Source organism: Plectrocnemia conspersa, unplaced genomic scaffold, assembly GCF_051122295.1.
Source record: "Plectrocnemia conspersa isolate PC_06_02 unplaced genomic scaffold, ASM5112229v1 ptg000009l, whole genome shotgun sequence".
Taxonomy (NCBI): Eukaryota; Metazoa; Arthropoda; class Insecta; order Trichoptera; family Polycentropodidae; genus Plectrocnemia; species Plectrocnemia conspersa.
Window position 1 is genome coordinate 19,823,140 of NW_028277173.1, and position 13,332 is coordinate 19,836,471.

At 29.4% G+C, this 13,332-nt stretch overlaps 1 protein-coding gene across 14 annotated transcripts in view; it reads left to right on the forward strand.

The window, feature by feature from the left end:
• Positions 1–211: 211 nt before the first annotated feature.
• Positions 212–13,332, forward strand: part of Osi24 (Protein) — a 35,438-nt gene continuing 22,317 nt past the window's right edge. For 2 of the 14 annotated variants that reach the window (XM_088192247.1, XM_088192255.1), the window contains exon 1: positions 300–541. The gene's annotated coding sequence lies outside the window, so the exon portion shown is untranslated. Of the gene's footprint in view, positions 636–13,332 lie in introns of all 14 variants that reach the window. The other 12 variants (XM_088192245.1, XM_088192254.1, XM_088192244.1 and 9 more) reach the window with 8 other exon arrangements.

Genomic DNA, 13,332 nt, shown 5'->3' on the forward strand with positions numbered 1-13,332 from the left:
GATGCAGTACAATAGTTCATCTCTGACACGAAGTGGAGACTACCACACGTACAGAGGATTTGTCACTTTATAGGGCTTTGCGTCGAGGACCAGTAATCCCGCTTTCGCACGAGGAACCGATCCGCTTTCGCCCGCACTCGGATACAAGTGGTTCCGGGAAAACGTATCAGTCATTGTCGCACGGTTCGTTGAACCTGTCTTCTTATACCTCAGTCATCATCGGCCAAGACAAGAAGACGAGAGACGAGGCCGGCTCCCCACCTTCTTTCAAAGTCGGCTGCCCGCGAACGATCGGCCGCTCAGTCACCGGCGGATCGGCTAAATGGGCTCTCCGCTAGTTCGGTTAACCTGACTGGCATCGCCATTGCATTCCAGGTGCATCCAAGGTCCGGTTTAACTGGTGCGCGTTCGCGAATCCGAGCCGCTTGCCCTTAATAAAAGCGCATTACGTCCAATAAGACACCAGTTCCGCGACGAGCGGCGTCCTTGTCTTGTCGACGAGTGTGCTCCTTGAGCCCTCTACACGTATGTACGTGCACCGGTCAGTGTGTGAGTGAATGTGCTCTCTTTATGTGTGCTCGTGCGTGTTGAATGTGCTCAACCTCTACACCTGGATCGAACCCTGAAGGATGACGGTAAAGGGGTGGAATTGCAAATGTCTGATTAGAACCTGAAATGTGTATTTATCATATGTTAATTTTATAGATTGATTATATGTGCTTTGAAGTGAGAAAAAACATTATGAAGTTGCACATTTGATCAACACATATAGCTCTACTATATTATAATTAATAAATAATATTAGTAGAGTAATTTTATTGTTTAGGTTGCGATTTAAAAATAGTTCAGCTTAACATTTGAAACAAATTATTAGGGATACTGTAATAATATAATATAATATCGAACACTATTTTTATAATTTATTTATGTCATTCACCTATACACTCCGTATGTGACCTATATTAAGCACATAGTCTTTTACAATTTCTTTTGCATACAGCGCATTTTAAGAGCTCTCTTTCATCTAAAGGTATAATTATATAGACGTTATCTACGCTGATTATCAAAAGGCATTTGATAAAGTATGTCACATATTAATTTAAAAAATATACAACTTTTGACTGTCTCAAAAACTGCTAATCTTTTTAAAACTATACGAGTGAAAGTTAGTAAGTAAGTTAAAAATCAAGATACCAGTGAAATGAATAAAATTATTTATATAAAAGACCGCTTATTTTTAAACACATTTCAGCACTAAAAAATTTGCTTGCGGATGACACTGACTATTGACCTGAAATACCTGAATGGACATTAATGTTTTTTTTTTAATATTTCTGTCGCATCTGAGAGATCATAATTATTATGTAATTAAAATTATTATAGATAATTACAGCTTGGCTTACTTAAATTTTCTTAATCTAAACAGATAAATATCGTGTCGTACATATTAGACTACTTCAGCTCATAGAGAATGTCTTATATGTATTAAAAAGTTGCGTAATTTTCTATTCGATCATCAATAGAAAAATGCTATCTAAAAAGAGCCGAGTAAATAAAAATTATTAAGAGCAAGGTCAAGGCTATATGGTGGTTGCTAGAATACGACTATTTTTTTTTTTGAAAGGATCAATTATGGACAGACTTACGTGACAGGCATCTTCTTTGCTGTCACCTAATAGCCGCGTCTCCGTTTCGCTCTTGCGCATATCGGTTGCCGTGCGTCACACGACAACTAAATAGTGCTGTCAGCTAGCATTAAAAGCTTCAATCGCTTCATTTAAACACAACATAAATTATTTTCATCAATATTGAAAAAGATTTACTTAGCATATTAAAAAATATGTGTAGGCAAAATTAAAGATAATAATAAATTTACCAATTTCTATAAGTGTCCCATTAAATAGATCATAAAAATCGATGCTAACTATTTTTCTATATTTGGTCATCCATCAACTGTATAAACTTGGCACACTTCAGGTTATTTTTATCTTAAGTATGGCTTAGTGTATTATACCACTTTCTTCTCATTATGAGAGTTATGTGCTTTATCGCATTAATTTACGTGAATTACATATTTCACCATTAGATTAAAAATATATGTAGTTCAGCTTTCAGAATTGTTATTATATATACGTATATTAGTTCTTTGTTATTATCATCTAATTTGTAGTATTACTGGTTTTAAATACATTATAATAGAATAAGTTAAATTAAAAATACAAATAATCACTATATACCACAAAATTTCATAGATACGAATCTCTAGATTTCTTTAATCTGCTGAATAAAATTTTATACAGTTCGGAAATTTTAGCTGAATTTTGTTTTGGGCAACTAATTGGCATGATCACTCCAAAATATTTGAACGATCTATGGTATAGTATGGTCAGTAGCAAGTAATATAAAATTCATAGCGATATACACAAATAGTGTCTTCGGTTTGTAATAGTTATTTAAGCTATATAAAATAAAAAAATAAGCCAATGTTTTAAAAGATGTGATTAAAAGAAATATTTTATAACTACAATATCACATACTTTATAAAAATCTGAATGTTCTTTAAGTAAATTGAAAACCGAATTTCTATTTTATTTAAGTTAAGTTTCGATCCTTAAATGTTATCGTGAAACATGAGCTCTTTTTAAAAAAATGTTTCTGTTTTCAATTATGCATCTTAAGTAAACAGTTGTAGACTGTTAGATCTAGTTGACTAGTCGATAGAAATTAATAGTCCATTAAAAGTGTGCAAAGTAGCTCAATCTTTAATTACGTTTAACTTACCTAAACCAAGCGTGAAAAGCCTATAGTTGTTATAGAATCCATACGCAAAAAGCTTGATTTATATTAAAAATTTAAAGATACACTTCATGGCTATTTGATAATAATCATAATAGGGTATATCTATTTATTTAGAAAATATAGCTCAATTTTATACTATTTTTTTTTAACTAAACACACATTTATTTAAATACTATTTTTTTATGTCAGAAGCTAATTGTTTTTGTATGATTTATTTTATTTATTTATAACAGTTAGTATTATTGTTCATATTGAAACTGGTATAAATTGATAATACAATCTATTTAGTTATTTTTATATAAATAATATTTTTAGAATAATTTGCAATGTTTAACAAGAAAAATATAGTTACTGATCGATACATTTAAATACGAAATTATTACTGATAAGCAGAAAGAATTATTGATATTTGCAATCAGTACACAATGTTTGTTAGATATTTTATTTTAAAATACGTTAATAAAATATTATTAATGTATAATCACACAAACGTGTGGTAGAAAGTTATAAAGAGTATTACGGGTTTGTTTATTTCTATTATGTGAATCAATCGTAGGTTGATTGACTTGAACAGACTTAAGAGACTTTTTATATTTTAAGTATTTTTTGAAAGATAAATATTTTCACGTAGTATTATTTACATGTTTATTTACAATCATCAACAATTTATAAAACGAGGTTAGGTCAACTTAAAAATTATAAATATTTTCAATATTTCAATTTAACAGTTTGAAAATTTTGGAACAAAGGTCAAACTCGCATTATAAAAGTAAACCATATTTTTTATACTACAGAGATGATGCATTATAAATAATTTGAATGATTGTTTGAAGAAATTTATCTGATATAAATATTTGTAGATCGTAAATTTATTTAAACTAATTTTAAGCAAATTCTTATTTTGATCTAAAAAATGTAAATTCAGATTAAGTGATGGTAAAAAACGTACATTTGAAAATGAAAGGTAAATGTTGTGTAAGTAATCCAATTATAGACTTCAAAGTGCCCTTTGACCTCATGTGAGTTAATACAGCCACTCTTTCAAGGTCATATGGGAGAAAGTTTTTTACATTTGCGCTACAATCTCAATGTTATTATAATGTAAAATATATTATGAAACACTTTAAGAATACGAGTAATAATTAGGTGTGAATTATTAATTTTTAATGCAATTAGTAAATTTGTTGATATTAATTAAACGTAGTTTTTTGTTAATAAAATTATTAATGTTTTATTATTAAATAATCAATGATATATTAAGTTACAATTTGGAGTTTGAAACTTTGACTAAAATATTATTTTTTAGCGAATACATATATTAAATCAATGTTGAAATATCTACATTTTAAGGTTTTCATTAACCATAGATAAACAAATTGAGATTTTAACATAAGATTTAATAATGCCATTTCCCTGACAATTTATAAAATAAAATACAGAGCATACAAAGAGAACTTTCTTGTAACATAATGCCGCTCGAATGTCTCAATAGTGACATTTATTACTTCAATAGCAGTTCACACATGTGACGTATGATGATAAAGTACTAAGACTGTATTTAAATAATATATTTTTTATAGAACGCATACTAAATATTAAACTTTACATGGTTTTATTAGTACATCATTTTGCCACAACAGTAATTTAACAAAATTTGTATGCATTGTAGATGTTTCAATTATTATTTAATATTTTGCTGCTAAATATATCTAAAATTATTTTTACGAATATTTTACGATTGACTTTGCTATGTATTTCAATAATAAACATAGTTTTTGCATATATAATTTTTATTAATGTATTATATGTTATGTTAACTTTAATTTATAAAAAATACAACACATTCATTTATAGTAAGTATTCGGCTGCTACATGACAGGCGTTAGCCCAATGCGTTGCAAGGGCGTAAACGTAATCAGCATTTACTATGTAAGTAGTGAGACACCAGACTGAAATCAAAGTCTGTAAATCAGTGATGCATTTTATTAATTACAAAATATGGCAATAGGTACTATTTAGCTTCATGTATTTAAATTATTAATGACATGGATTTTTAAAGGTTCACGAGTTCACGAATTATCTGTAACTAAGTTACAGATAATTCGTGACCGTGGCTAGAGAATCGCAGCCGAAATATAGTAAGAAAATGAGCAAAAATCGCGATGAATCCCGAGATTTCAAAAATATTATTTATTACAATGTGTATGCGAGCTTAGAAAAATGTAGGAAAACTTAATCTGCGATCGGAATTTTATTTATATAATAATCACCAATTCCCAATTCTCACAGACGATTAGAATACAAAAAATCTTAGGGTGCAAATGGGATTCGAACCCAGGTTTTTCCGGTATTAGTTTTTTTATTAACCTTTACCACTGATCCATTACGTTGTTTATACATTACAAAGAAACAATACTATGTAATTATTATTTTTAGCCACTTTCTTTATTTATCTGTATATTCGTTATCATCTATTATTAGTTCTTTTTGGGATATCAGCAGTTTATAAGGTTGTCTGAAAGATTATTATTAGGTATACAAATACGCGGGATATTCGGAAAGTAAATATACGAGGCTGTAAAAGTTTATCAGGCTTTAGTTGCAGTAGCTTTGTGCTTGATGTGAGTATAAAATTAACGTCTATTGTATACGTCTGTGTATTGCCACGTCACGTAGACCCTAATGGAAACGGTAGTGTTGTCTACTAAGTCAAAAATCGTCTTGTATCTTAACTTGCTAAATATCTCTCGTAATATAATATTAATTCTTTATTAATTTTTTTTTTATAACCATTGTACTGTTAAGACATTATGCAGTATTAAGATTGAATTCCATTATCTTAGTCTACAAACTTTTGCACCACACCTCGAGCGTTCCTCGCTCAATAGAGATCGAAGTTTCTAACGAAACCACAACGCTTCTATGCTGTCTTCATTGTTGTATTTATTATACGAGCGCCCTAGAATTTCCACAAATCATCGCACCAAACAAAACAATAATAACAATATGTTTTTTTAATAACTTTCCGCCACATGGCACTCCATCATGCGTTATTTTGTGTTGTTTTTTGTTTGACCGATGTTCGAGATTCAGCTTTTTGCTATCGCGGCATCAGAGGACAGTTGCTTCTTACCCCGTTAACCCAGATTTGCTCCAGATTTGAAGCTGCTCTTCGAAAATTAATAGCTCCTCTCGGTAAAACGGGTACAGCATTCATTAAATTGCGGTTGTAATGAATCGTTGCGAGGATTTCAGGATCCAGTTTCACCACTTGACGGACAAGAAGTGCGTCATAGTGTAATTAAATAGCATTTCGGCGCAAGTGGCACGTGCCATTGATCACGTATTAAAACCGAATGTGGAGCAACTAATTGGAATGCTCAGATACTTAGAGATTTATGTGACAATTTGAAGTCCTATTGGATAATTTGTTATCTTCGATCCGTGAATTAGAGAATTTTTCAAATGTCGATAAGTCTGGGTAGCTGTGCTTAAAATGTATACTGTACGTTTATTGTATGTTTATATTAAGTGTTTTTTATTTTAGTTAATTCACATATTTTAATGTTGTGACGCGAATGAAGAATCTAAAGCATGTCACGAGAATGTATTGGTTAGTTCAAAATTCTTGGCAATAGAGGTATTAGAAACACTCGCGTATATATACAGTTATTTGCATAAAGAAAATATTGCATAGTTATTTCCTTTGGTTTAAATATCATGAATATATATATATTTTAAAATAATCTTTCAAAGAATAAGGTTTTAGTTAGAAATAATTTTTATTTAATATTATAGCATATACAATTGATGTAATATATTTTTATTCATAAATATTAAAATTGAAGTGACATTTACTTCTTTTTATAATAATATATACTTATGCTTGATCTTGACTTGCATACGATATACGATAAAATGGGATGGAATAGCGTAGTCCATAACGTCTCAGACTAATAACTCTGAGGTTACGAGTTCGAGCCCGGTCCAGCTGCAGTGAAATATTGCTTATAAATTATATTACATATAATACTTTAAAATTATTAATAAAGATGTCAATGATTACCATACTTTTAGTCTGGTGGTTAATACTTACTTGTAGGTATTCATTATATCTGATTGACTAACTCAGCTGGTACAGATTTACCCCGTTGCCTGTCAGGTTACAATGGAAGGTTTATTAAATAAATAAAAATAAATTAAAACGATTTTTACTCGGTTTGAAGTCTAGTCATTGTGACGTAGCAGAAATGTGTTTAAAATGGTCGTGCTAATTTTTAGCCTCACTAATTCAGAGGTCCATTTAATGATCCATTTATTCTTTGTAAATGAAAATCTGTAGCTTAAGAAAAAAAATTGCAAAAAAGTTACGTTAATAATAAATAAATAAGGTAAAAGCTATCTGTTATTACTGAAAAATGATTTATAACTTAATGAAAAAACTGTTTAAAAAATATTTGGATATTGAAAACCCTGCAAGCTTTACTTGTCAGAAAAATTGCATTTGCGAGACTCCTATGACATTGGAATCAGGAAGCTCGTCACCAGCGTCGTATTTCGTAATAACTATATTTTTCACAACAATAAAATAATATAAAATTAATATTTAACTAAATACAAACAGTTAAGTAAATTAAGACAAAAAATAACTATATAAAAACTGTTTGGAAATAGTTTAAATCAAAATTAAAAATAAATAATAAATTTAAAATTATTTAGATACATTATACAACCATATTTTCTTTACACGATATTATTTTATTTATACAAAAAATATACGTGCATTTAAAACAATATAAAATAATTTTATATCACATTTTTCCTGAAAATAGCTTTTCAATTAAGACGTAAGCATATTTTAATTAAACGTTAATTAATAAATATGCTTTATATTTAGATCGAAAGAGTTATTTTCAGTATAAAAATTGCATAAAAGAGTCTCTTTACGAAATAATACAATTAGTTACATATGTTTAGTTTTGCTCTAGCACGAAAAATTTATTGTTTAGTCAGTTTTATAAATGTGTCTTGACCTTCTAGTTAGGGAGTTTACTTGTTAAAAACAAATATTTTAGTTATGCAACAATTGAGACGCGTTATCCGTGTTTGCGTCCGTAAGTTGCAGGCGTCTCCGAAGTGGGGTTGCTCTGGATTCCGCACGTTGAGCTGGACCAGTGAATGCGAAGAGAGAAGCGGTGGCTTTTGCGATTTTTGATGGTCTTAAGTAGTACCTAGAATTCTAATGTGGATGTTCAAATGGAGATGCCAGTAGGGCTAGAAAATCTTTGAGAAGTTTTTTGCTGACATTCCAGAAATTATATCCATGGCTCTCTCAATGTTAGATTTTGTTGTCCGCCTCCTTTTTGGCAAGACGGCCAATTTCAGAAGGCTGGCAAATTTTTTAAACGAATAATCGTTGGCTGCCAAGGCAGGTCAAAAACTAATTAAATATAAAGGATTACATAGAAAATATATTTTTTATGATATTAAATCCTTTTTGATTTATGGCGCGTACCTTAAGCGTACCGTTTCTCACGGTGTTTCATCTTAGCAAAGAAACACATTTTTTCTTAAGCATTTAAAACGGCTTATTGCAAAGTGAACTAGCCTTTTTATAATTTACCAACTTAAGTTAATCCCTACAATTGTGTACAATGGAAATTTAAAAATAATTTATGAACCTGTAAATTGTTTTAAATACAATTATGCAATTTGCTTTCAAAAAAGATTTTATAAAATAACCCACAAAACGTCATTAAGAACTTTTTTATTATTTAAAAAGCATTGCGCATACAGCCCTTATTCAATAGTTGCATAAAACCGGAGATTTTTACATCATCAGAAATTGCGGACTGAGGTAAGGTCGACCTCCTACCTGGACTGTTGCGAGTGACAGCCGCGGTCGGATAAACTAAAACGAAACAGTTGCTAGTTTTTAGTATCATTAGTCAATTTAAGGATACTATGATATTATATCCGATACATGAAGGGGGAAAGATAGCGATCACTTATGTATCTCCTATCTAAGAATCACTCTCATGGAGAGAATAAAAAAACAAGTTTGAAAACAAAATCGTTAAACATTGTATCAAATCCATGTCCTAAAAATTCTTACATATAACGAAAAAATAAAAAGAGACACATCTTCTAATTCTCCCAATAGGAGAATATCATAACATTATTTTAGCATGTAAAAATCAAACAAAATGCTATTCCATAAAAAGTGCGATTATTGCCCTGCCTTCCATATGCTTAAAAAAAAAGCTAAAACGTTCGAAGATAAGGACTTTTCTCCGTAAAGCTCTACCGCTAAAATAGCGCCATATTAGCAGACTTAATCTAAAGCCGTTTCTTTTCTTCAAGCACAATAATTTACATTTTGCACTAAAAAGCTTCTAAAACTGAGCTTAGATTAATTTCTGACACCATTTCTGACACATTTCTGACAATGTTAATGATTAAAGATGAAATATTGTAGATCAATCATAAGAGAATTGACCGATCATCTGAATAAGATCGACCCCCAGATCTAACTGACACCTGGCCCTCTCCAATCTGACTTTACAGAGAGATAAAACATACAAATATTTATAACAAATTAGTATCGTCGGTTTATAATTTTAAATATGTTATATTTTTATAGTAATTTTAATTATTTTTCATATATTATTGCCTAATAATAACTTTAAACATTATTTTATACCACTATATATATTATTACATTAATACTTTTAAAAGTCTGATAAACACATATTTTTGTGATATACATTTTTAACTTATTAAAAAGTCTTATAAAAGTCTAGAGGTAAATTATTTTCTGTTATATTATAAAAATATTTTTGCTTGAATTTTGACGAAATGATTTTTTTATATTAAATTTTATAAATAAAATTCGGTGAAAGCACAATTTTTATGTTCCATTTGCAGCAATGACAAAAATATTAAAATGTAAATTTGAAAGGATTACGCATGAGCTTTTGAACGATTCCTAAAAAAATACGCAGACTAATGCTCTTGTAGTCTGGGTCAAATACGACTATAACGACCGACGGCTGATGTAAATCGAGAGGAATAAATTCCAGTTTTTCTGAAAAAATAATAACGCGAATTTGCGCTATGAAAAATCAAAGAAAATCTCAAAATAAATCAGAGGGCGTAATTTTTATTTGATTTATTTACGAGAATTTATTTATTTTTTCTTTCCATAAAAAAACAGAGGGGCTGATTTAATTGGTTTAATAGCTTTTACGTATTTTAAAAGGCGTTGATTTAACAATATATAAGGTGAAAATATATCTTAACATACTGGTAGCATATGGTAAATTGACTTAGAAAATCATTTAGTTGTACATATATTGAGTATAATATGCGTCCCACATCTAAACGCAGCAAACGGAATATTTATATTTTTTAATGTATTATGTATGTATGAACTAGCACAAGCGTAAATACTTGTAAAAAAGTAAGTGGGTTATCTATGAAAACGAATTATTATTCGCATATAACTCAAGTATTTTTAAGTTTGCAATTCGTTCCAATTATGTTATGTTATAAAAATAACGAGGTTAGCAACGTGAACCCTTAACCTTTGTTTGTTGATTATTAATATTTCAGTCAATCCTCGGCAGATTTCGGCCACGTAAAGTTTGTTAAATATGTAGTTGTCTTGAATTTTACATGTTAAATTCTGAGCTTAAGCTCTCATGATAGAGTTATCCGGATGAACTCCATTAAGTTCCTGATTAATTATTTGTTAGATGGTTTTAACAAACCATTGCCTCTTGACGTAATCAACCCTTCGCCAATCTACGAAAAAAAGTTGAGCCGAGCATTTAGTATGCGTCAGTAATAAAACGGTTTAGTTAGCTGAAACTTAATAGTCTATTCACGTATATATGTACACTTTCACTTTAAAGAGTTTTTATTTTTGTACTGTCATTCGTTCGAGATTGATTCAATGTGGGAAAGTGGTCGGAAAGTCGAGACAAATTATTTATTTTCTCAAATTGTTAACTTCGATACAGTTTCATTGTTCCACATTTAATAATTCACTTAAACTTCTTAAACAATTCCTTTTATCTGATTGTGTTCTTATATGTGCAGGAGTTCAGATAAATTATTTTACGAATATATACAATTACTAAATTTTCCAGTTTTCTTGTCTGTTCATTTTAACCCACTTACTTAATCCGTCGGTTTGCCTTGACTTTTGTACAATGTTTAACGAAGTATATCAAATTAAGTTCTTTATTTTGCATCTGTGTATACGAATAAAAACAGTTCAAACGACCGAAAGTCATTGAGAATCTTCACGGTGTACTAAACGCGAAAGTGGAGAGAATTTTACGTGCGCGTGATGGATCGCACTTATTTAACTATCTGTTACATGTAAGTTTTTTAGAATGTAAATTGTATGTTAAATGAATTATATAGAATTCTTTAATTGTCATTAGTTATTTTTTCTCTTTAAAATAAGTAAACAATATTAAATTAAAAAACGGTTGATAGAAAATGCAATATAATTATGTTGCATATTGATTATTCGTGCGTGATCTCTTATGAGTTGTTAGATAATTTAATAATAACTCTTATGATTTTAAATGGCATTTATAAAAATATTAGTATAATTTTAAATATTAAATAAATTATATTATTCACAAAAGATGTTTTAAATTAATATAATACTACTCAAGTATTAAAAACATTGTCGTTTTTATTGTTTTATAAAGCATATCTTGTATTTTAAATTAAGTATCGATTCCATGTTTAAGTTAGCTTTATATATATTTTTTTAATTAAAATATAAATCTATTTAGGTAATACATATACAAATATTTATCTTCTATACAATATATTTCATTAATTTTACTACCTCGTGCGTTAATTTATTATATAATTTATATTTACGGTTAATGCCAAAGCACAATCATATTATAAACACCAATGCTAGTTCTAACTTTTAGGAGAGTTTTGCGAGTATTATCACCCGCATAGTTCTCAAAAGTTATTTAGATCCGGGTTCTAGTGTTATATTATAAGAATGGAAAATACATATTGTTCAGAAACTAAATTTATTAAAAGCCTGTTCAAATATATAATATAAACTACGCATAATATACAACAGAGGGTAACGTTTGATATACCCAGTTTTTAAATTCGCCATACAATTTATTAAATTATGAGTTCTCCTCGTAGTCTGCGTCACGTAGTATTCAAGTCATTCAGCATTGGGGCTTCTAAGAGTTATTTCGGTTGGTGGTGATGTGAGGTCGTCGAAAGTGATTGACATAATTATATTCCTGGTGGAAGATCATGATTCAAGTAGTTTCAGTACGGCCGTGTTTAAGCTTATATAGTCATTGAGAGTTAAAAAAAAACCATTACCCTATCTAGATATGGATCGTTTTTAATTGTATAATACATTAATTTTGCGTAACGGTGGTTTAAAAATAGTTTTAGACACCTGTCGACGCATTCCATCGTATTATGCATCGACCATTCAGCTTTGATTAAGTTATTTTTGTGCTTTTAAACCGTTTATTGGATGCCTGCTTAGCACGCCATCGTTTTTATAACGCTAAAGTAATTTTTAGACAGCAATTGTTTTATAATGTTTTTAAGGACAAATCAGTTTTATTAAATTAATACTATTAAAAAACTGTTTTTGTACAAATACATAGCTTTACATAAAAATAAGATACGCACAAAACTATAACTCAACAAAAACACTTTTAAATAAATTAAATATATCTTACTTTAAATTAAGTAAATATTTTTTTATGCTTTTATACAAAAAAGTTGAATAAGTATACATTTCAAGACAAAATAGCGCATGAAATATTAAATTATATGAATATTTAAAAATTAACACGCACACCTAAAACCGATGTGCACTATTTCACATAAAATGTTCCAGCTCCTCATATCTATCGCTGGAAACATTATTGTGTTTGTTAAGCTCGTTGAGAAGCTGGATGGTTAGTGTAAGAAAATCATTTTTGAGATCTGATGTCCTGGCTATGATGGGCAAGAATAAAGGACGCGATCGCAACTCAATCGATGGATTATCAACATCATTCCATTTATAATTTAAAATAGGCTTTATTAAATAAACGTTGTGGAGTAATGCGAGTAATACTAATTTTAATAAACTTCAAGTAATCCAAAATAAAACCATAAAAACAATTTATAATACACCGTTTAAAAAACTTCTACCATTAAAGAATAAATACTATTTTAATTTTTATATTATTTCTAAAGTATAATAGTAAAATCTTAAAAAAAAGTTTTGAGTCCTCTTTGCCATTAGCTTTAAATTTTATCTACCGTAAACCCTTTTATTTTACACCTTTCTGTTGTAAATTTACGGCAGTTTTCTTGACACATTTTGCTTGTTCATAACGTTATTGTAATAAACAGAAACAAGTTGCCGATGAATTTCAACAGTAGTTAAAGAAATAACACAGCCTTTTTAAGCACAACGGTGCTGCGATTTAGTCTGGCAAACTTTGTCTCATCACACTAAAAAGTTTA